This window comes from Lutjanus erythropterus, chromosome 12 (assembly GCF_056507025.1).
Source record: "Lutjanus erythropterus isolate fLutEry1 chromosome 12, fLutEry1.hap2, whole genome shotgun sequence".
NCBI lineage: Eukaryota > Metazoa > Chordata > Actinopteri > Lutjaniformes > Lutjanidae > Lutjanus > Lutjanus erythropterus.
The window spans coordinates 33,502,819-33,527,658 of NC_139328.1; the positions used below are offsets into that span (position 1 = coordinate 33,502,819).

Consider the following 24,840-nt stretch of genomic DNA (forward strand, 5'->3'; position numbering starts at 1 on the left):
GACCGTGAGGCCAAGCACAACATCAGATTAAACGAACAACACCAACAAAGAATTTTTTTTTTTTTTTCACGGCTCACGTACACAGATGCCAAACCCAATCTGGCTGTCACCGTGGCAGGATGCACGTACACCACAGAGCACAGATTCTTTCAAGGAGACCATCTCTGCTGCTGAAGTATACATGAGAAGAAAAGTAGGGTTCACAAGTCGCAGCTGTTCAATAAAATAGAGAGAATAGAGGGACACATCGAACTAATGATAACCCTGTTATGGCACAAGCACAACAGTATCTACAGGGAATCATTAAGTCCTATAATTGTGTTGCCTTGTTGCATAGCAGCGAAGGAATATGAAGAAAAATTTACAAGAAAGACTGTCAGGGCTCCAGCATACTCAAAACAAATTTGATTTGTTCTCAAAGGCTGTCGAAAAACACCACCAACAATGATGTTGATCGGTTTTCAATGTAGTGACTCCAGTGGACACAGAGTTGTCATTTGACTGGGTCCCAGGTAAGCTGAAAAAATTCTGTATTTTTAAAAATTTTAGTGGTAAACTCACCCATGGTTATAATTATAGTTATATTCATGCTGAACAATCATGACATACCAGTCTACATGAGTCAAATAAACAAAATTATGTCTTTATAGCACCATAGTAGCACCAAAAGAGTTTGCTAGCCAGTGATATGTCTGATGTTTTGGGAATTTAAAACATTTCCCTTTTACTGATTATTCTGGAAAAATGTGATCTTGTCTTGTGCAAGATATATACACAGACAGTAAGAAAATGGCAGCTTTTTTACACCAAGGTTTGTTTGCTTTATTTTTATTTCAACATGGAGCGTCCCCTTAGCAGTAAAGTATTATCAGTCATCATCAACGTGAGTAAATACAGTATCAGTCACAGATTATCATTCTTGACAGCAGTCACATGACTTTATTTACCAATACAGGTTTGTAACCTTGATTGCTGAAATTAAATTGGTATTGTTGCAGGGATTGAGACTATGCTGACCAGACCAGACCTTGTAGTTAGTAGTTTCTTGTCAGAACTACTGTCTTCCTTCATTAGAATCCACCGGAACTACTTTCCTTCTAATAGAAAGAAAATAGTTCCTACGTGAAACTGCTCACAACAAGGTCTGTGGATTATCTTCAGTTACTGGGTCATGACTTTTGGAAAGAGACACTGGTTTTGTACTTAACATCATGTATTTTTTGATGCTTTGAGCTGCACAAGCCGAAAACCTTTCAGTCCTGTTATAATTAAGTCAAGCTCAAACCATCTGCATGGTAAATATCACTAGATGTAAGTGAACCAACCCTTTAATAAACTCACAGCCGGCAGTGAACATTTCTGTTTAGTTTTTAAAGTGAGCTTTTTTGCTTATTCATCATTATGATATTAGTACTATTATAACTACAATAAAATTGTGTAAACAGTATTCAGCGTTCTTTGCTGATGTTCCCCTCGCTGGGTTGTGTAGTCCGACCTGTGACAGACAGCATTATTTAACAGTCGTAACCTTGTTACTGCTGCCAGTCTTATGTCAAGGATGACTCTATAAATCCTGATCATAAATGTTCACATCTCTGTCTCTCTCTCAGTACATCTTCTAATTGTTCCTTCGCCGTGTCTCTTCTGCATCGTCTTGCTCCTCTTATACTTTTGCGATGCAGTACAAATTGTCTAATTGTCTCTCTTCCTCCATTATGTTAATTAAAAAGCATCCCTGCAAGCTAACAGGAATCTGTTTGATACTTGGAACCACCTACAAATAGTCCTGGCATGGATTCCACTCAACGCTATCAGGACCCCGCTGCTTTGAATCTCTGCCCATTTACGCCTTTATTGCCATCATAAAGCATGCTGTCTCAGGGTGTAGATGTAGCACATGCACTTCCTGGATTTGTCAGAACAACAAAAGAAGGAGGGATTATTTCAGTCTCAGTGATGGATTTCGCCTCGGCTGAAGATTTGGCAATACTCTCTCATTTCATTTTCCTCATTTATTTCACAGGAGGACTGTGTTTGGCACAGCAGTCTTCTTTGCTCCTTCAATATTTTTTCTCCCTTTTTTTTCCTTTGTCTTTTTTTCTCTCTTGCCCTCTATCTGTCCGTCCTTATTTCGTTCGTCAGGCATTTGTTATAGCTGTTGTCAACACTGTGTTTTGTGGTACTTTTGGAGCGAAAACAAGCATAAGCATGTGCTTACACTCTGGCATGATGAACTCACTGGACTGTGAAGAAACCCTTAATCCAGATTCTGAGTGTTTACATTGTGGAAGTGTTTAGAAACCGACTGCAATAGAATCACATGTGATCTCATAGTTCAGAACTGCAAATCCTGATCTAAATCGTTTAAATGATATTACAGCAGACATCTGTTGGGGGGAGGCTGCTTAGGACCCAAAATACAGACCACATGGGAAAACCAGTTCAAAAGTATTTAATAAAGAGAACAACAGACGAAGGCTTAGGAGAACACAGGAAGGTAACATTAAGGGTTAAAAGAAACAAAAGAATCCACAACAGAGCAAAACACACACACAAAAAAAAAAACAGTCCAGGGAAAATAATACAAGGTCTAAACACAGGAGGGCAAAACAGGAAATGGCAGGATGACACACATGGGTAACAACAAACTGACAAAGAAACAGAGAAACACAGGGACCAAATAGACAAAGAACTAATAAGACACAGGTGGACAGGCCAGGTGAAACAAATGACAATCAAAAGGGCAGGAAAAGGACAAAGACAGGAAGTGAAGACAAAACACATGAGGGAAGACTACAACTACAAAATAAAACAGGAAATAACCAACAGAAATCCCCAAACCATGACAGCATCACTCCATTGACACGTTTTTGGAAAGTGTCAATGTCTCTCACTTTCTTCTTGACTTAAAACACCCAACCCAAGTCGGCGCCCATGATATCATATAAATAAAAGATCTCGGAAAGGATTCAGATTGTTCTTTGAGAGATTTTTTTTTTCACTGAGACTGAAAAGGAAGGCTTATTCTCTGTGTAAGTCTAAAGTCTGTACATAGTCCCTAAAATCTCAACACACAGAAACATAACTTGACAAATGTTGGTCAGACATCAAACACACCACAACCACCAGTGTTTTAATTGGTAATCTAAGAGGCAGGAAAAAAAAGTAAAGTTTGATAGCTCCCAACAAAAGAAATATCGATTTTACAACATTTTCATCAATCAAAAAAGACAGTATAATAGTGTGAAAACAGTGTTCAATGATCTGATGCATATTTTACAATCAGCAAAACAAATTAATGGGAGAATTAAACACTAAAACAAACCCAGCAATAAATTAAAATCAGCATATTACAAAATCCCAGAGAAACTTTGGAGGATGAACTGGTCAATCCGAATGGGGAGAGAGTGTTTGTAATTGTTGTAATTCCATTAAAGAACACAAGAGTGGAATAGTAAACACATGGGGCATTTTTTTAAATGACATCTCCTTGATTCAGAAATGAGAGGAAAACAACTTCAATCTTCCTCCAGTAACTCAGTGGGAAGCTGGTCGTGTTTTTGTATTTAAAAGCCAAACTTGGGCTGGCTTTGAACCAGGTGCTAAGATATTTTCATTGTGTCACTCTCTCAAAATGAAAACTTTTAGCAGTGAAAATGAGTGTAGTTTTTTCTGTATGATGTCCTCATTGAAAGTTACATGAAGTGCATTGAAGAAGATGTAATTTCTTGGTAGTTAAATGAACCCAATCATTAGTATAATATAAAACACTGTCATCTGCATAAAAATGTATGTGACACACAAAATACAGAAGCCAGAATGTAACCCTGCAGTGTACGGGCCTGCAAGAATTATTGTTCTGAGCTCATAATAATACATCATACATTCTTGAGAATTGGGATGAATCATAAAAGTTGTTAATACCAACACTCTAATTCTTTTTTTTTTTTTTTTGGGGGGGGGGGGGGGGGGGGGGATTCATTCCTTAAGGATAAGGGTTTAGCTATACCTTAAGGATCCCTGTCTCATTTCCTGGTTTAAAAAAGGCAGAAATACTACTGAAGCACTGGTAAGTCATTAAATAATATTGCAATCAGATGTGTTTCAACCATAACATGTCAACTCTGTAGCTCTTCTAAATCAGAGCTAACTAGGAATTATGGTTTAAAAATGTGTATTTTGATTAGCATTACAAGAACTGTTCGTAACTTTAAATAAATACAATGGCTGCTCACTATGACTATGCTGTGCAATGAAAAGCAGCTGGATTCACAAGATCATGTGGGAATCCATCTTGCCAGGCTTCAAGTTATCCATATGTGCTTGCACCAAAAGTGGTGCAGCCAACCAGTGTCCTACTGGCAGCAATGGACACAGTTTTAAGTGTGATGACAGTGAGAAACGTCCACAGCAGCAGATACTGAACAGGTTAGCATAGATACTGTGATAGCATCAGTTATATCAGAACTAGAGGGTATTTCTTCATTGAAAGAAGAGCAAAGAATGACACTGAAAGCTTTTCTCTGTGGAAAGGATGTTTTCACTCTTCTCCCAGCCGGCTTCAGCAGGAGTTTGATGTGATTGGTTGAAGTGATCCTTTGTAAGATGTGATAGATAGATGGTTCATCCAATGACATGCCAAATATTTTTTTTTTTTAAAGTGCCTGCCCTTTTCCAAACAGCTTCTAAGAACGATTTCCCATATGTTTGTCCCAGTTCTTAATATTTAAGTATTTTGGCAGTAAAATAACTAGCAGACAAAAGTGGAATTTCTTTGATCAAAGGTCTTGCTCAGGACATGTTCCTATTGTCTCTACCAAATTCTATAAGGCTTGCATGATTTGCTCCATAACCAGATTTATATGGACTAAGAATGGAGTATTTCAAGGGGAATGTCATCAGCTGATTATTCCAAGGACAATTTAGAAACTTGCTGATAGCTATTAAGGGGACTGCTATGTCTATTTGAACACCTGAACCAATTTCCAAATCCTGATAGATAACTATGTAGAAAGTATTGGCAAGATTAAATGTAATATGCTCTGAATGATTGCTGTAGACAGGTAAAACAAGAAAAGATCCAAGTTATCCTCACCCAGTGAAATCTTGACATCTTTGGCCCACAAGCCAAAGGCAAGTGCAAGGCCGTGTAAAAAAAAAGAAAAAAAAAAAGACAGTTGATGTTGCTATATGCACATAATTGCTATTTGGAGGAAGAGTCCCTGTGCAATCATTCTCAAACAAATGGCCAGTGGCAGTATACTGTCTGTTGAAAGATGAACAGATATAATTTTGACCTCAGGCTAAACAGCCATCAGATTCAATACTTGGAGGTGGTGGCTTTATTTTTATTGGAATTGACTGCCTTTCTGAACCACCTGGTCTGAGTAGGAACCTCTAAGTTCAGGTAATACTCTGAAACACTGCATTGGGTCCCCTGTGTGTCTTGCCTTTTCCTTGGCCGTATTTTACTTCAAGTCAGGAGAAAATCTCCTAAACTTTTTAAAAGCTGAGTGTTTGTTTTCAATGAAAGAAGGAACCCTGGGAATTGGAGCATGGCTGGGTCATCTTAGAGGTGTTTACTTTGGTATAAATCATTCAGGATAGCTTCAAGGTCTTTCATACATCTTTTGTTAATTAGACAGGTTATTTAGTCATCATGAGAGCTACTGGACGATAAGCAAATTGTTTTTTATCAATTCTCTTGTATGTTTTTTTTTTTTTTTTTTTTTACTGCTAATACTACAATGGGTCATGCAGGACTGGAGCTATGACAGCATGCATTGGGCCTAAAGTGTTAGCCTTACAACACTAACAAAAGCCTCAATTCAATCAAACATACAATAGAGCTCACAGAGCAGAGTGTAAGATGTATGATAAAAGCCAAACGTTAGCATATGACCCAGTTAGGTGAAGTTGGACCACTATTTCTGCCACCAGTTCTAGCTGAAAGGTACAACAGAAGTTCATGGATCCTAAACAGCTTGAAGGGATTGAGCTGGAAATATCAAACTGGGTATTGATTAGGATTTGTTATAATTCATTCTCAAGTTAATCTAATTTGACTATCAAGCTACTGATTTAGTTTAACCATAACCGTGTATCTGTGGTTATTTTTCCTCTCCTGCCACAGGAAAATGATGTTCTTAATTCCACATTCAAAGCGCTGACAGGCTCAGTTATTTATTCAACTGGGCAAACAGCTGTCAATGGGCATAAAACCAGATCTATTAGAATGTCTGGAGAAATCTGGGATGTGGGGCACAATTCAGAGTTCTGCAATCAAGGTGGGGACCAAAGACGATAAAATGGATAATGGAGTAAATTTGTACCTTACGATTATTTATGCAAGTCTGTGTGGGTTGAGGTAGTGGTTTGGTGCAAAGTAAGCATGCATTCAAGTCACAAATAATGCAGTGGAAATGGATATTTCTTTTATCCAAAGGTGCTGATTACGATTTGGGAAAAAAAGTTTGCAACTACTTTGATTAATCACTGATTTAATGTATCACCCAGCGAGCACACTAAGTAGTAAAGTCAAGCACCCACTTCATGGCCAACAAGTGCAATGTTTTGTCTCTTCACTGTTCTCTTCACTGCGTTGCATATAAATGCAAAGCAATTTCATCACCAACTCAATAAAAAGCAGATATTCACTAGGCAACCTGAAGGGAATAGTTGGATGTAATCCCTTTGTAATCGTAAATTTTTTATCGATTTTGTCATACTTATGTAATCGCTTTTGTGCGTGTCTGAGTGCGTACATGAGTGAGTGTGTGCATGATCACTAGTCTTACATTTTGTCTGGAGCAAATCTTGAACAGTACTGGACTGATCAGCCCAAAGTTTTGAAAAGAATAGAATATGTGAAGACTACCTGAAATTATTGACTGGAATCGCACAAGTACATTGACGTGTAACTTTGAAGGAATTGATAAAAGGTTTTAAGTGTAAAGTTCCATATTAAATTCCTTCAAAGTCTTCACTACAGACATTATATGAGTCTGGACAGACACAGATGTCAACTGTAACTTGACTGATTGGTGGAGACAAATAACTGTGAGACAGTAATTCTGTTTCTTGACTGTTCTGTTTTACACGACCACTGACAACTGATTTCTTACTTTTCTTAAACAGCCACTAGGGGCCACGAGTGATCAACAACTGCTTCAGTTTGAATATTTGTTTCAGCTCCAGACAACATATGCGGGGGTCATGTTAATGTTGGCGAAACTTTGCCAGTCTCTGTTGGTTGCACCTGGCAGTTGTGTTGGCATTGCAGTAGGTGCTTCACCATCTGTTGCCTGGCAGGGATCTTCACTCTACTGAGTGACCTCTTTGAGTTAGGGTATGAATTCTTGAGTTATGGCCAAAGATATTTTTGTGATTCTAATAACTGCAATTTTGACAGCATACAAGAGTGATCAGTTCCCACACATGCATTAAACACATTCACACACACACACACACACACACACACACATTTCAAACACTGCATTTCAACATCATGGTGTATTCAGCTACTGAGCGGTAAAAGATTAGTTGTCTTCTGTAGCCAGGCTTGAGCGACTGGAGAGTCACGTCAGAGATCACAAAGGAATACTGGCTTTTACTGCCTGCCTCTCTGAAAGGGAAAAAAACCTCAATGAGTTAAAAGCTTTTTTATATACAAGTCAGAGGGTGGATTGAATGGTAACATAATTTAATTTCCAGGGTTTTTAATGTATTTTTCTTGTATAACATTATTATAATAGGCCTCATCATCAGAATACAGTTATTCATTTTGTAACAGCATTGTCCAGCAATGTGTCTGTTTGCTTTGAAGTCTGTTATGTCTTGGGGGGTTAAAGTTGTCTCCTATGTTTAGTTGTCTCCTTCTTTGCCTATGTTTAGCCATCATCAACTATCATTAGGTGGGATTAACCATGTTGGAGCCTTTACTGAGTGAGGGGATAACATGGTTTCTTTGACTCATAGTTAGAAATAGTATACTGACCTGATCAAAGTATAAAGGCTTTTCATACACTGTTCTGAAATATCTTGTGGTGAGCAGAACTGTACTTGCATGACGGGGGGCTCATAAACAATGTCTCTAGACAGGAAGGCTAACCGGTTGATTTCACTGAGCACGGCACGTCTGCGCCATTGTTTTGATCCGTCCTCCACATGGCTGCAGCCCTCACTAGCAGTGACAGAAGCATTTTGTTGGTTTGGTCCTATTGCCATGCTTATTGTGCTTATATCGTGGATAAGTAGGCTATATAGTTTAATAGTTTATTTTCTGTTTTCTGTTTTTGTATTTCCGAGTCTACACAGAGTATTTTATTTTGGAAATTTACTGGATTCTATGCTTTTTCTGTGTCTGACTTCCTGCCAGCTCGATCTCCTCAGGTTTAGAGTGTATTTGATGTGAAGCGGATGCACCAAGGCGCTGCTGGTGGAGTCATAAACACTGCGTAGAAAGGCCGTCGTCAACTCCAGTTGACGTGGCGCAGCTGTACCAGGACGCAACCATGTCTGGTAGAATCTAGCTATAAGAATCTGGGTCATGACCTCCACTACAAAAGTCGTTTTCTAACCTGCCCTGCTCTAACTGGGATAGAAGGCCTGAATGTCTAATGGCGAACCTGAAATTATCCATTGTGGCAGATTAATACTTTGACAACTGGAATATAGAGGGAATTAAATTGTTATACTTTTTTCACCTCACTAACTTTCTAGCACAGGAGAAAACGCTGCTACTCCACAGAGAATTCAGATGTAAGTCAGAGAAATCCACAACGCCACTTACCACCACCTAACTTGACTGACCTAGAGAGGTACCTTGAAAATCTTCTTTTTCACCATGTGGTTGAGGCAGGCAGGGTGGAGGGCAAGCAGGGAAGTCCTGTCTCAGCAGGACCGGGAGCAGGAAAGTCCAAACTTGCCATCAGTCACACTGCGTCCAGGTCATCCATTGGACACAAGGACACAATTTCTACACTGACGGACAAACAAAACCGGGAGTAGCTCATCATATAGCCGAGACTCACTTTACTGTACACTGTCTGGTACAAAAACATCCCATGTAGCAGCTCCATTACTCCCACTCAAGCTCTTGCGAACTCTTTCAGCTGCACTTTTCCAGTTTACTATATTGATCAAGACACAACTTTTTACTTTTTTTTTTCTTTCTCAACTGGTTGCACACCTGCATAATGACTGGCAGCCAAACTGAACATGCACTCATGGCATGAGCACTTAAAGGGCTCGCCACAGGCTGTTTTGCTTTCGTGTTCATTTCAGACAAGGACTGCCAAGCAAGACTTGCCATGTTTCTTATAAAAAATGAAAAATACTCTAATAGACTGATGTCTTCTTAGCACATACTGGAAACAAGGCAGATTGGAACAACAACACTTTTGTGCTTTTGCCACTGCACAAAAAGTCAAACAAACACTTTCTTTTGAAAGTGGCTGCCAATGGTAACAGGTAGATACGTTGGGGGTGGCAAAACACTGACTTTTCACCCGATCTGCCTTGTCTCTTCTGCCTCTGTATCAAATACTCTGGCACACAGCCTACACGCTGCTATTGACAGTTCTGGCCCAACAAAGCAAAAACAGCATCAAAAAACAAAATTTCCAGGGTGATGGCGATGGGTGTGATGAGAGCAGCTCATGTCGGGTGGGTCAGTTTCACGGTGATGACAAAGCACTGCCACACTTTTCCACATACTTTTTTTTCTGTATTTCTTTTTCGTCTTTGGAGTCAATAAACAGTCTGCCTGGGGACCTCTGATAAGGCGATGTCATGACCCAGACCTGTGGAAACGAGAGACAGCTGAGCTCTGAACTAGTACCATTAGTACCACCAGACAACCTTCTCTCGTCCTTGTGAAATGGACATTTGAACATATGCTGTTGGATGTTGTTCTTGTTGATTCCATGGCTGGTTCAGGTTTGTTCAGCTCGTCCACACCAGAAAAACGTGCATGCTGGTTGCAAGCGCAAGCAACTTATTCCAACGAATATGTCCCTTTATTGTTAGGCAGTGCCCCCTAGTGGACAAAGTGAAGCAGAAGGAGTAAGAAAGTCTACATACACAGCACATGATTTTCACCCAGGAGTCATGTGGAGATGTTGAGTTAGTTCAAATTTTTATTAACTTAAAATTTCTTCATGGACATGATGTTGATTGTGTCACTTCAGTTGCAAGAGTAACATTACTTCCATCATGTGACATACCGTAGTTACTTTAATCAAAACCACAATCTTTTCCTAATCTTTTTTAATGCCAAAACCTAACCAATCTACAACCATTTTACAACATCAACTACGTCACGTGAGTTATGCTGTCACTTGATATATGCAATGTAGTTATTTTAACCCAGGATAACTTTCACCTGGTAGGGGTTTTAGTCCTGTGTGGAACTGAAAGTAAACGCAGACTTATTTCAAGTTTTGAGTACCTTAAACTTTCATTATGTACATGATGTTGATCGTGTCACTTCCATTGTGGGAATGACATAACTTCCATCCTGTGACATAGGCTACATAACATAGTTATTTTAACCTAAACCACAATCTTTTCTTAATCCAAACCAAGTAATTTTATTGTCTAAACCTCATCGCCCTACGACCACAAAGTTGTGTATTGGTATTATGGACATGACGTCCATCGCATCACTTATGTTGTGTATGTTGTGCCTAAACCTAACCATGAGCGCTGTGTAATGTCACATGAGTTATGTCACAAGACTACACAATGTAGTTAAAGTCTGCTAAGCCTGTCGTTGGCAGTTCTCACCAGTAATATGTCATTTTGGGAGTAATTGAGTAATTATGCTGACATTGAGGTATGAGGATGTGTTGGACTTGTTGCATCTTGCTCTTTGTATTTTTGGCCATCACTCCTACCTGTATTACACTCACTGGACTAATTGCTTAAGTTTATTGCTAGGAATGCAGTAACATTGTTAAAAACAAGTCTAGCAAGGCCAGGAACATGAGCAGTCTGATGATGAGACAGGTTTTAAACAACCCTCCAGGTTTTGCAGGCTTATTTGGAAGAGAAAATGAAGGCAAATAATAAAATGTCTGTTGTAAACATTCATCACAGTTTAAAAAATGACTCCCTGGTTAGACTTCAACCCACTGCATTCAGAGGTTTCCAAAGTGGGAGGCACAAACCCTGCGTGGGCTCCAAAGTTTCAGGAAAGGCTTAGAGAAAATGCTGAAATGAAAAAATATTACATTAGTTATCAAAAGGAAATCAAATAGAAAAGCCTAAATGTGGATAATTTGGTTAAAGAGACAGATACTACTGTTGACATGCATTAAAACTGTCACCTTGCGTCTTCCCAAACATTATTACAGCGAGTCATTCCGCTACATGACATCACTGTCCCCTTGAAATCACACAATATCTTGTGAGATTTTGCTCTCTCCTCTGGCACGATAATCTTGATAATATCCCGTAGTGTGTGAGCCTTTATTTTCAAATCTTGTAGTGTGTGTGTGTGTGTTTGAGATTAGAGAGAACAACATCCATTACATTTCTTCTCATATGTGTGATGCAACCCAGATTTCAGCACTGGTTAGGATTTTAAAAGTGTAGTGTGAGTCCATCTTAACGGGTACCTCGTGCATGTGATGAGTTGGCATGAGATCAGGTTGGATGGACGTGATGGACATGTTAAAAACTCAAGAAAATAATGCTTCAAAAATGTTTATTGCCCTTGGGCATAGCAATGTTGTCAATCTGTAAATCTGTTAGTCAAATGGCCCAGAACAAGATCTCAACTACGTTTATGCTCTCTAGAGGAGGACTTCTAATATTTTTCGTTGTCTTATGACCTTTCTTCGAGCACCCCCATCAAGGCCAAATTTACACTTGAACACAGCAAATAACAGAATCTCTGGGCCGTAGAGCATTGCCATGGCACGTTCTGACTTATTCTGTCTTGATGATGACCCCTTCTCAGTTTCTTCTGTGAAACAGTCAGTGTACATGTGCAGTTGTTTCACCATTTCTTAAAGCGTCTAAAAGCCAGATGCTCTGCTGTTTATCTGCTACAGCTAATTAGGCCGCAGCTAATTAGGCAAGTATAAAACTAGCATATTTGAGGAGAACATAATTGCAGTATGTTTGTTCTTTTATTTTCTATTGTTTATTGGAGTAATGCACACACACCTCATGAGATCTTTCATTTGAGTAACCATGTGTTCTTGTTTTTTGGGGGTTTTTTTGTTTGTTTTGCTGATTGTGACATTGGATTTGATTATTGTAGGAGTGAAGTTTAGTCTGCTGCTGAGTGTGACTGCAGTCCAAAAACTCAGTCAGTTTAGAGAGACTTTCCCTCTCTGGCTCACCTTCTTTCACCCCTCTTGTTTCTCTCGCAAACAGACAGCTTCTGGTCACTGTTGGAGAGTTGTGATAGGAACCAGCAGCGGAGTGAAAAAAGCCTGGTCAGTGGAGGATTAAGAGCTATGTGGAGCGTGTGTGCCTGTTTGTTGAGGCAAGCACACAGACACCTACAAACACACTGAGTTCACCAGCATGAAGATATTCATTAAGTGTTATTTCTTCAAAAAATTAATAGATTCTAAAGCACAGATAATGTTTTAAAGGTAAGATGTGTCTGGTGTGTAACATTATATCGGCAGAATATGGGAGAAAAGTAATATAAAATTGATAAGAATGTTTTCATTAGTTTATAATCACCCGGAAATTAGATTTGTGTTTTCATCATGAGCCCTTCGAATGAGGAGGGACCACCGTGTTAAACTGCCATGTTTCTACAGTAGCCCAGGATGGACAAACCAAACACTGGCTCCAGGGCCTTTTATTTTTTATATTTTGTGAGTTTCATGGCCACCCTAGGTTCTCCTACACACTTGGAAGGGGATGGTGAGGGGAAGTGTTTTGCAATCTGCAGTCTCACCAATAGATATTACTAAATCCTACACACTGGCCCCTTAAAGAAACAGACTGTACAAATGTTTATCCACTGGAAAATGGTTTAGATGAAAATATGAAAAATTAGATGATAACAGGAAGTGGACTTAAGGTATATATGGCAAAATAAGTTACCATAAAGGTTAGGATGAACCATACTTGTTACATCCCATAGTACTATATCTTTTTATGTTTTCCTTTATAGTACATACTCGATTTGTGGTAGGAAAATACATTTGTTGCTCTTTTATATGAAAAGTCAAACCTACTTTTAGCACCATATTCATGAAACAACACATCCTCATACCTAAAGAAAAATAAGAGGTCATTCGCCAATGGACAACATATATGACCGCTGGACAGTACCAGCGAAAGGGATACCGGACCTTTGTTCTTTTTAACTTCAGGTAAAATAAGTGATCCATCCATGCACTTTGAATTCCTCCCTATGCGGACTTTGTCGCTCTTTATACTGCTTCACCTGACTTCACCTCCTTTGCTACTGTCATAACTACTACAGCCACTAGAGGTCACCATCTAACAATAAATGTAAATATATGCTGTAATAAGCTGTCTAATTTAATTCAGATACTTCATGTCCTGTCCTGGTCTACTGATTTCTTGTTGACATTTAACTTGTGAATAAAAAAAAAAAAAAACAGGGCTAGTACATTAAATACTTAATGAAAATGCAGTAGCTCTTCAGAAAGTGGCCTGTTCTCATAAATATTTCAGATGGACATCATTATCATTAAAATTTGTTGAAAAAAGTACAAAAAATAAGTTTTATATGCTCAAAATCTCTTGGGTAAAAATGTCCCAAACTGTATTGACAGGATTTTTTTTTGGCTTCATTAAAATTTGATCTAATCGGGATGTAATTATACTATGCGCTCATAGTTCAAACTATTATCCACTCATTCACTTTCTGTTATGTTGTGTAATCTCTTTAAATATCTTTTCATTTTCTTAACTTAATATGTTCCTCTTTTATCTGACTCCAGAGGTCAGGGGTTGTGTCTATCTATAGTTGATCTCTTCCCTCACCTCTCCAGCCTGCCACAGCAGCTTTCTCGACTCTATAAAAACTTTATCGCAACACCAGTGAAGGCACACTGTAGAGGAAGAAAGAGGAGGAGGACCGAAAGAGTGGGCAGTCACTTTCTTCATCTGTGCGTCCCAAAAGACTCGACCGCTGGCATTGGCGGAGCAGCACAGATGTCTGTGGAGGAGGTTTTGGCGGGGAAAAGACAGAGGCGGGGAGATATTCTAGAGTGACAGACGTAAGACAGACAGAGATAGGTATGGGTTGATTTTTGACAGAAACAAAAGAGCCTGAAGCAGAGTGAAAGGGGACAGAAGCAAGAAAAGCCCAAAAGAAACAGAGAAGCTCATCAGTGGTACTCAATATTCTTTTTCCTTCCTTACTTATACCACATTCAGGTCTATAAATAGCCCAAGGGCACAAGCCCCAAGCTGACAAATAGGCATTCGGCAGCAGTTCATCTCAGGACGGTGTTCTGGGTGAGAGGAGGTGACGCCGCAACGATGCGAGGCATAACCTGCTAGCTATTAATCCTTCAACTCGTGCGGAGGAGAAAAAAAAAGATGAGGTGCAAGAGGGGAGGAGAGTAAATCAAGGGAGACGAAGGTGGAGAGGAGCGGAGAAGGAAGGACGTGAAAGCAAGAGCGAAAGAGATGAGATTATAGGGAAGGAGGGGAGAACAGATGAGGAGAGAGGAGATGGGAGGACGGGAGATGATGTAAAGGGGAGGAGAGGAGGGCACATCAGAAAAGAGCAGGACAGAGAAGACAGAAGGGGGATTCAGAGTAAAAAGGATTTCTCACCTGAAGGGAGGTGAGGCGGGAAAAAGTAAGGGGAGGAGATGGAGGTTTTGCATGGGTCCTTAAAAAGTTTTAAAAAGTCTAGAATGCAATAATCTAAATTTTAGGCCTTAAAATGTCCTACACTAGAAATAAATATGCTAACTAGAACCATAAAAGGTTCTTTGACATGTAACCATAGGAGAACTGTAGAACTGTTTATAAAAGTTTAAAGAGTTCTACCTAGAGCCCAACATAAAGGGTTATATCTAGAACCAAAAGTTGTCAGCTTAAACCACCTATTAGGTCTTTTCCACTAACGTGGAACCAGCCCTGTTTTGGTTCAAGAACCGAATTTTGAACTGTCCAACACAAGTCACCTGGTTCAGAACCTGAAAAGTTTTCCTTATGCATGTAATGTTCTACAGGTTCTTCTGCATTGTCCATTGCCCTCTGATGACATCTTCGACAAAAAAAGGTTCCACGAATGAAAGAAAATGCAGGCTGGTTCACTAGATAGCACATAGGTTCCAAGAATCTTGAACAAAACTGGTTCAAGAACCGGAGCTACATTGGTGGAAAAGGGCATTATGAGAGTTTTTAAAAATTAGAACCCTTCTATGGTGCAGTGGTTCCACCCAGAACCCTCTCTGCGGGTTCTATCAAGAATCTTTCCACCTGACTTGTCTTTAACGCCAATGACATGCTAGTGACCAACACCATAGAATAAGGCTGTGATGTTACTGTCCATGTGTGTGCAGTAAATTTGACTTGTACGGAATCGGACATCTGATGCTGGCCAACTGGTCACCAATCATGGTCGCCCTTGCTGAAAACCAGCTGATCACATCACTAACCGGTCAGTTGGTGCATCTTTAGTTTCAAACTAAGGTTGCAAATTCACTTCCCCTAATCAATCATGTTAACATTAACAATCAATTACTCAAATAATTAGAATTTTAAAAAGTTATTTATTTATTTTTTTTTTATATTTTGGTAGGCTGACATATGAGGCCGATATTTGCCTACCATAGTGATATCTGTCTATAATGGTATCACCATATATGTTGTAAGATATGTGCTGTTATGAAAATGTTATTTTTTAACAGATGTCATATTGATATCAGGATTTTTCTACTCCCTAATATTGACATCGGCCCCAAAAATCCAGTATTGGTAGTCGTATTGCAGTCATAATGGTCTTTAAAATGTGTTAAATGTAACTTGTTGAAACCTGCAGAAATCCTGAAATGGCAGGCAGAGGAAACTTTATCAGGCAGTGGAGAGACAGAGATGGTCTGACAGGAAATGAAGGGAAGAGTCAAGCGATTTATTTTATTCCTCAGAATCTCATATTTCCTCGGTTTAATGTTTTGTGACGGAGCCGTCCTTTAGATTTGTTTTAAATCAGGCACTGGCTCCACTAAAGCAGCCTGTTAGAGTTTCATCACAGCAGGGGATAAGAGGAGAGTCTTTGCTGCAGGATACACACACACACACACACACACACACACACACACAGCCTCCACCTTTTTCCTCTTGATCCCTAACCTGTACTCCTCCCCGAGTCTTCAGGAAAAACTCCCCCTTTTCCTGAAGATAGAGATAAGAGGAGAAGGAGGAGGTGTCATACTTCCCTCTAGGGGGGTCGGTCGGTGTAATAAACACTCTCTTATCGCTCTGCCCGCCTCACTTCCTGGAGACGACCTCCGTGAAGCGTAACTAAGTCGGCGGTATAGAGGTGCTATGGGGATACATCATTTACCTGGTAACCGCTGCAGCCGGGGACTTGAGATGACGCGGGTTTGCTGAAATCTCTCACCACTACACTGAAGCATGAATGGCTCAACCAGACAGAGATTTAAACCCACGAGAGTTTATCAGGTTGTTAAATGATAAACATGCACTTCAGACTTAACAAGGGAGCTTGTTTCATGTTGCCCAGGGAGACTGAAAGAGCAAATTAAAGATTTAGTGAGGCTGATATACATATCGAGAGTGAGGACCAGTGGTGGAGTGGTGCCCAGAGAAGTGGGTATACTCTTAATTTATGCACCAGATCTTTTAAAATGGCCCATCCAGCAACAGAAAAAAGTCCTGTTTTATAAACGCTGACATCTAAGACCACTCTTGCATATTTAGTTCACCCAGAAATGCGCCAGTAGTATTTTTAAGGATCATTATAACATGAATATCAGCCGCAGAAGAGGTGCAGATTTTGCGATCAATACCGGCCCACAGGTCTCTTGGAACAGCTCATTTGCAACAGATCGTGTGGGCCAGAGTGTGCCAGCGTCATAAAATTATCATTAATATTATGTGAAGGGCCAGTTTGTAAATAAGAGCAGTCCTACACAGGCCGAATGTATGAATATGAGATATAGCCAAGATGAGGCAAACATGGTGTTTCATAATGAGTCACAGGAGAAACACATTTACATCTGTAAAAGAATAGGAAAATACATGTAGAAATATAGCAAGGAATAAATTAAAGAAGTAAATTAAAACATATGGGAATACAAGTTAGAGATAAATAAAAGAATAAATCAATGTGGAAAGTATATATTTATATATAATACAAATATATATATAGTTTAGTATAAATAAAATAAAAAAAAAATCATTTATTTTTTCATTGTCTTCCTTTTATTCTATTCCCTATAACTTTTGCTATTCCTTGAAGGGCCAAAAATGAGGCAAAATAACAGGATAAAATATTAACAAACAAATAAACAAATGATAATAACATATTCTTACCAATTCTGACCAATCTTCACTACTCATGCCGAAACCTAACCAGCCCATCCAACAAAAGCAAGTACTGACCAGGTCACACTTTCGCCATCCTAGGAAAAAAATAATTTGCAGCACACTACTGAATGATGTCCATCAGAGGGGATTTAGAAGTGGTTTTACATAATACAGACTGAAAAAAGCTTGGTAAACTCCATCTTTATGTTTATATTATCAAGTTATCACAGTTTTATGAAATAATGTAGATGAATACTTTACTGTTTATACCATGACACTGTAATTGTTGCCTCTATATTGTATGTGGACTTACAGCTGCACTAATTCATATTTCTATATGAAAACTGAATCGAATTACTACAATAATATAGGGGTCAGTCAATGTGACCTATCCACATGCATGATCACCTCACCCTGCACTTGCGTTCAGCTCCACAGTGTATTTTTCACATTTTAGCTCATTATTTTTTTTTCCCTGCCCACAAACAAACAACCTCATTTCCAGCAGCGGGCAGCTGTTTTCAGTGGAAAAGCTCTAATGAACCCTCTGTCCACCAGTGTGCAAGTGACAGACAAATAGGGTTAGCAGCTGGCTAACTAGTAAGCTACAGCGCCATAGTTTGATAAGAAGTTGGTGGAGACCAAAACAGTGAGGTTTGGACTCACATTCACCTGGCCAGAAACATGACTCTAGATGAATTCCAGTAGTGCTCTTTGTTAGATGGTTATGAAAATAGTCAACTGTTTACCAACAGGTTAGCTGCTTTCATGTGTATCAGTTAAAAAATAAAATAAATATATGCAGCAAATCAGTTTTAGCATCATTAAAGGTACTTTTTTTTTTTGCACAAGTCAGAACTTTGAGAGCACTTACCTTTCATTTAAAACACTATGTGAACCTTTCTGTGAATCAAATATAGTATAAAAATAATTGAAATTATTTGATTTATTTGAATGTCCTCAAGGGTTAGAATAAAAATATGAAATAAAGTCACACTGAGGTACAAAACATCTTAAAAAGTCTTTGAAAAAGGAGCTGAGGCACGATATGGGAAAGTTTTAGATTAACTTTGGACCAAAAAAAGGACAGACTAAACAGTCAAAAGAGCTTACTTTGAATTATTTTGTCCTAAATAATGGTCAAGATGGACAGATCAAATTAATCAGAGGGAGCTGCGGCTGGCTGAGTCAGTGGATCTTTTGAAAAGCGTACACAGTGTAAAGAGTGTGTTGTAGCGCTCTTTGTTGTTGTCGTGTGTTTCCATCTGCTGGCCTGACTGGACCGAGGCGTTCCTGGTGCCAAGTGCCAACACGACTCTCTGGAGACTCAATTAGAAGACAGACACACAGCCTATCAAATGTCATCACAGTGTGTGTGTGTGTGTGTGTGTGTATGCGTGTGTGTGTGTGTGTGTGTGTGTGTGTGTGTGTGTGTGTGTGTGTGTGTGTGTGTTTGGGCATCCTTGTGCAATTGCATGAGTGTTTCTGCATCTGTGTGCATGTGTGTTAGTTAGTGTGAGTCACAGCTGCATGCGACCAGGCGGACAGGCCTTCCAGTTAATGAGCTGCTCATTAACGAGCCTCCACAGCCAAAGACAGCTTCTTTTTTTTCTTTCTCAGGGCCTTGTAAAGTTCATCTTCTCTGGAATGAACTTTTAGAGAATTTGAGAGCCAGACAGGAGGGCACACTCCTAAAGTCGTATTTTAAATAGATGTCCTTTAGTCAGAGACACAGGCTCGGATCTATGCTTGGGCGCAGGTCAGAGGGGACGAGTGAAAACATGAAGTTGTCTCCCCAATAAATTACTTCTGAATAAATTAAGTTATTGAGCAGAAAATGCTAAATAAAAAATATTTTTGTAAAAGAAGTGAGATAATTTTATGTCCAGTGGTTTAAAAAGGAATGCAATATTTATATTGTCAATTGAACCAGATGCGCTATCCAGTTGCCCAATTCTGAAAGAATTTATATGACGTGAATTACTGTGATGCAATGATAACGTGTCATGGGTGTAATTCCCTATGTCAGTTTCTGTATGTCCAATTTCCGTGTTTCTCCTGCCATCTAAAACAAATTAAGCTAATTCTTTCTGTCAGCGCTTAGAACTGGAGATCAGGCGATGCAAACTAGCTGCCCACTGCATCCTAACTTTTAAGATGGCTTAAATCCAGAGAACAAAGTTCCCTACAGTGATTAATGAAGGGTAACTTAACTTGTAAACATGCTCTCATGGTATTTCACTGTACTAATTTTCTTCTTAAGGTTCAGCAAAAGATCCTACAATGTAGTCTAAATGTTCTGAAAATGTCATGGGAACGTGATGGAACGACCTACATAGGAGCCAAAAGAGAACATTTCAGGTTGGTCCCTTAAAGGTTCCTCTACTGTCACTAAAGGGCCTGCAAATGTTATGGGAGCGTGGTGTAGAGACCTGGAGAGAATGGTCTCCTAAATGTCCCCAGGAACGTTACAAAGCAACACTCTTCACACCAGTGGGGATGTTCTGAGAATGTTCTCAGAACATGCAATTTAGTTTGGGTTTAGTTTGAACATGGATCAAAAGCTCTGCCTTCTGGCTCAGTCCTGTCTTCACTACAACCGTCCAGACAAACAGGTGAAAAATTGTCCTCTTTGATGCCCCATATGGCCATTAAAACATGATAAACTGCCCTTTAGAGTGACCCAGTGTCCAAGTCAATGTGCTAGAATTGCATCTTGACTTTCAGCACACTTATGTCACCCCGCATACAGCTGCTGTCCTTTTCAGTTTTTGCCATCCACCACTGACCCACAAGGATCGGCATTAGGGTCTGCCTGTCTCACTGCCTGCCAAACTCCATTAACATTTTGTTAAATTTAAATGTTACAACTCTAATAAACGAGAAACAGGCAAACAAAAACAGTCATTCCAGTCCAAAATGGAAATTTCAAAGGAGGATAAAATTAGGTCTCAAAGTAATGAAAAAATGACTTTTGTCTCAGTGTCAAACACCATTACGACCTGAAAGCAACCTTATAAGCAACTTTATAGGACATGTCCAGACATGTTTGAGCCACCAGAGCCAGAGGACGGTGACAGGAGGGGTTTTTTTTTCTTCTGTGTCGGGTTGTTGGAACTGAAGTGAGCTGAAGTGAACTGCTGGGCTGATTTGGACCGAGAGAGTCACTGAAGGTACGTTTGAAACTGACCGTTAGGGAGGGTGAGGGGACGGGGAGGTGTTGGGGGACCATGGCTCCGACACATGTATCAAGCCCACCTAAAAAATCCTGAACACAGAAATGGTGAACAACAGTCTAACTCCAGAACTCAGAAAATAATTGCTGAAAACATGAGAAATAGTATGTAGTGCTAACATGTATAATGTGTTTAGAAGAACAACTTCCTTATCCCTTTACTTTGTCCTTTAAATACTAGGTAGAACGGATGAAAACGATAAACGGTGACATTCTTTTGGTATGTTTTACCAGAAAATAAGTGTTTGATATTGTAGCATGAAAAACCTAAAGCATGTCTGCTGTTTGAGTGTCGCCCTGCACTGTTTGTATCTTATCACATCCCACCAGAATGCAGCTGTTACCCAGTGCATGTCAGATTGGACTGATTTTTGGGGTAATTGCTCCAGTCAGCGACAGAGTCTGAAGCTCTAACATAAAAAGCAGACTCTCCGAGACGACGTCCTTGCTCGCTGTCTATTCTGTCATGAGCCAAAAGTGTTATAAAGACAGCTTGAACAATTAGTGCCTCAGTCACTCAGTAAGCTGTGATTTCATTAATGAAGCGGCTGATTCATTTAACAGTTTATATCTGTTTACATCAGCCAGTAACTCAGTCAGGTTAGTCAGCAGCAGGCACACAAGTCATTATGATGGGATGATCACCTTTCATTTCACACCACATGACATCGGATATTTATAACCCCTCATTACTCACCTCGGCGGTGACATCTTATTGGTCGGAGATAATTGGGACCAAATTTGCTATTCATAAATTCACAATGGGCAGTTCATTGGGCTTTTTAATTATTTTCCCTCTGTGTAAAAGGTTAAGCGCGGGAGGCGGGAGGGGAAAAAAAAGTCTCTTTCAATTCTTCAGCACAAGTTTAGCTTCTAAGTGACCGGTGCTAACGCTTGCCAAATCCCTTACAGCGATCTCTATCTCTCTCCTCCTCGCAGCCAATCTCTTTTAATCTGTCTCTCCTCCACCAGACCCTCCAGCCCCCACAGGGAACTGAGTAATTCCCATAGCTTCGGTACAGAGAGCTCAGTGCAGTCTAAGCCTCTTGCAAACATCTCCTACCTTTACTTCTCCCAGGGCAGCAAACACCTCACACGTCTTTGCGGGAGAAGCTGGAACACTTCTGTAGTCTTTCTGCTCTGAGAGAACAAAGATGCATAGGTCACCACGGGCTCTTCATTGTGCAGAGAAGTTGTCACCTGTAATTGCTGACACGCTCGCCATAGGACACCTTCTGCGAGGCGGCGTCAAGGCTGGCACTGCAGAAGATAAACATACTTTGGTCAATAAATAGAGGCTAAATTTGGCATGTGCACATCCAGGCAATTAACAATGCAAGGGCTCAGGATTGGATAGAGACGGCACGGACTGTTGTCTGTTATTGTCTAATTAATGTTAGGTAGAGGTGAGAAGTAACTAAGTACAAATACTTTGTGTACTTGAGTATTTCTTTTTCTGTCAACATTTACTCCCTACATTTTAACACAAATATCTGTACTATTCCTTACATTTTCAAATCAGGCTTGTTAACAAGACAAAAGTTGTGTAAAAGGCAGAAAAGGACAAAAAAGGATGTATTACAAAAACAAGAAAAAGACGCAAGACAAAAACAATGTAAAAGGCATAACTAGACAAATACAACATAACAAGGTATAACAAGATGTAACAAAATGAAAACGAGGAAACAATATATAACAACAATATAAAAAGAAACAAGATGAAAAAATCTCAACAAAACAAAAAACCTTAACAGAACATAACAAGATGAAAATGAGGTAAAATATGTAATAAGACAAATAAGATGTAACAAGATGAAAACCCATGAAACAAATGAGATGAAAAAAATGAAAACAACTTAACAGTAAATAAAATGAAAAAGTCATAAAGGCTGTACCAACATGAAAACAGCGTAAAAGAAGTAATATGATGAAAATAACATAAAAGACGTGACAAGATGAAAATGACATGACATGAGGAAAACAACATAACAATACATAACCAACAAGAACTAAATGTGCATGTGAAAATGTGTAAAAGATGTAACAAGACGAAAACCATGTAACAGTATGAAAATTATATAAAAGACACAAGATAAAAATGATGGAACATGACGAAAATTAGATGAAAAGATCGACTACTTTTAAACACGAGTAAAGAAGTCTGTGTATGTATGTACATACTTAGTGAGTAGTGAGGTTCAATATTGTGACAAAGAACCTGTGTTAATTACAGATGTGTTTTCATGGTTTGAAAGATTGCATCCTCTCCCTTATTATGCCTCACACTGTTGTATAGCCAGATTTATTTTATGCATGTATTAAGCAATCTTGTAAGTTATTCAAACCATCAGGAGGAAAGTGAGAAATATACACAAGTCTGTTATATTTTTATTTATTCCCAAACTCAGCCAGTGCTCCTCTGGCAGCAGCACAGCATCTCTCTGTCTCTGTTCGCTCCATGAGTCTCAGGCAGGAGGCCAGTGTTGGGCAAGTTACTGAAATTTTGCTCAAAAGTAACTGAATTACTTTACAAATTACTGCCCGTAATTAGTTACTAGGGAAAGTGACTTTTGCTTCACCTTTTACTCTTACATGTCTGCTCCAATCCTCATATTAATGCATGCATAGCTATATTATTTTAGTGTAGCTACATTATTTAATTTTATTGTAAGTATATTCATTTACTGTAGCTACATTAACTATATTATTTTAGTGCAGCTATGTTATTTAATTTTATTATAGCTATATTGATATATCGTGGCCATGTTATCTACATTTTTAGAGCAGTTATTTTATTTTATTGCATGGACATTCATTTATTGTAGTTATATCAGCTATATTATTATAGTGCAGCCATATTCATTTATTGTAGTTATATTAGTTATATTATTTTGCTACAGCTATATTCATTTATTTGATTGTAGCTATAATCAATTTTTGTAATTATATTTGCAATATTTTTAGTTCAGCTACATTATTTTGTTTTATCGCAGCTATATTCATTTATTTTAGCTATATTAACCTTTTTTTTTTTTTTTGTCACTATAATGCAGTGAACTGACTCATGAAACCCCCCCATCACAGCTCCAGTTGGAACATGTTTATTGCCCCCACCAAGCATGGCATGAAATATCTGCCCGTACTTCAGTTGTCATATCACTGACCATCGAGGGTAAACAGGATGATTTATGTGATATTCGTGTGTGCTTGTGTTTCCATAGAAGTCTTTTACTGAGGCAAACTCTGTGCATTAGCGTCCTTTGTTGCATCAACATCTTCGACTGTGGGGGGTGGCTGGGATTCAAGAGCAGAACACTTTTTAAAAGCCTTATTATCAAGCAACAGATAGAGGGTAATAAAAAACATCAAATACAGAAAGAAGTTAGAGCAAAAGCGAGATTTCACCCCTCGCGTTCAAAGGAATAGTAATTTAAAAGCACAGCTTGTAAGAATCACAAGGTGAATGCTCCCTAGGATTGGAAACAAAACTGCTTTCTTTAGGCTGAAAGAGGAGAAAATCATACCCTTCAGCTCACTCTTCAGTGAGTCAGTTCAGGAAGACGGTGCTTCACAGAACACTTGAAACACAAATGAGAGGAAAAGAAACATGACTAACTGCTCACAGACCTCGACTTGAATAAGAAAACAGCGACAATTGAAATGTAATATCTGAAGTTCATTGTTTGTTTTTGTTGTGAAATTCACCACTTTGTTACTTCCAACACTTTGAATGACATTTTTTCAGAGTTTTAGAAGTAGAAGCATGTTAGGTAACAATAAAAGTACAAAGATAACATTTCTGATGAAGCTGCTGCCTTAAGAGTGAATGTGAAGTGGCACTAAATCAGTCGGGATCACTTAAGTTATTAAAATTCATCCTGTGCACCTAGAACTTCTGTACTAAATTTAATGGCAGTCGATCCAATAGTTGTTGAGAGTCAATCTGGACCAAAATAGTGGACCACCTGGCTGGGTGACACTGCAGTTGTTAGGCAAACGTGGTTAGCATGGCAAAAAATAATATTAATATTAAAGGGGAGCTATTCTCATTTCCAGCTCTATTTTATTTTGGGATTTTTTCCACCCCTTCC

The 24,840-nt window shown here is 39.1% G+C and overlaps 1 protein-coding gene across 1 annotated transcript in view; it reads left to right on the forward strand.

Moving 5' to 3' along the window:
• brinp2 (bone morphogenetic protein/retinoic acid inducible neural-specific 2) overlaps positions 1-24,840 on the forward strand; it is a 345,188-nt gene that overhangs the window by 283,256 nt on the left and 37,092 nt on the right. The gene's annotated exons all lie outside the window — the stretch shown is intronic.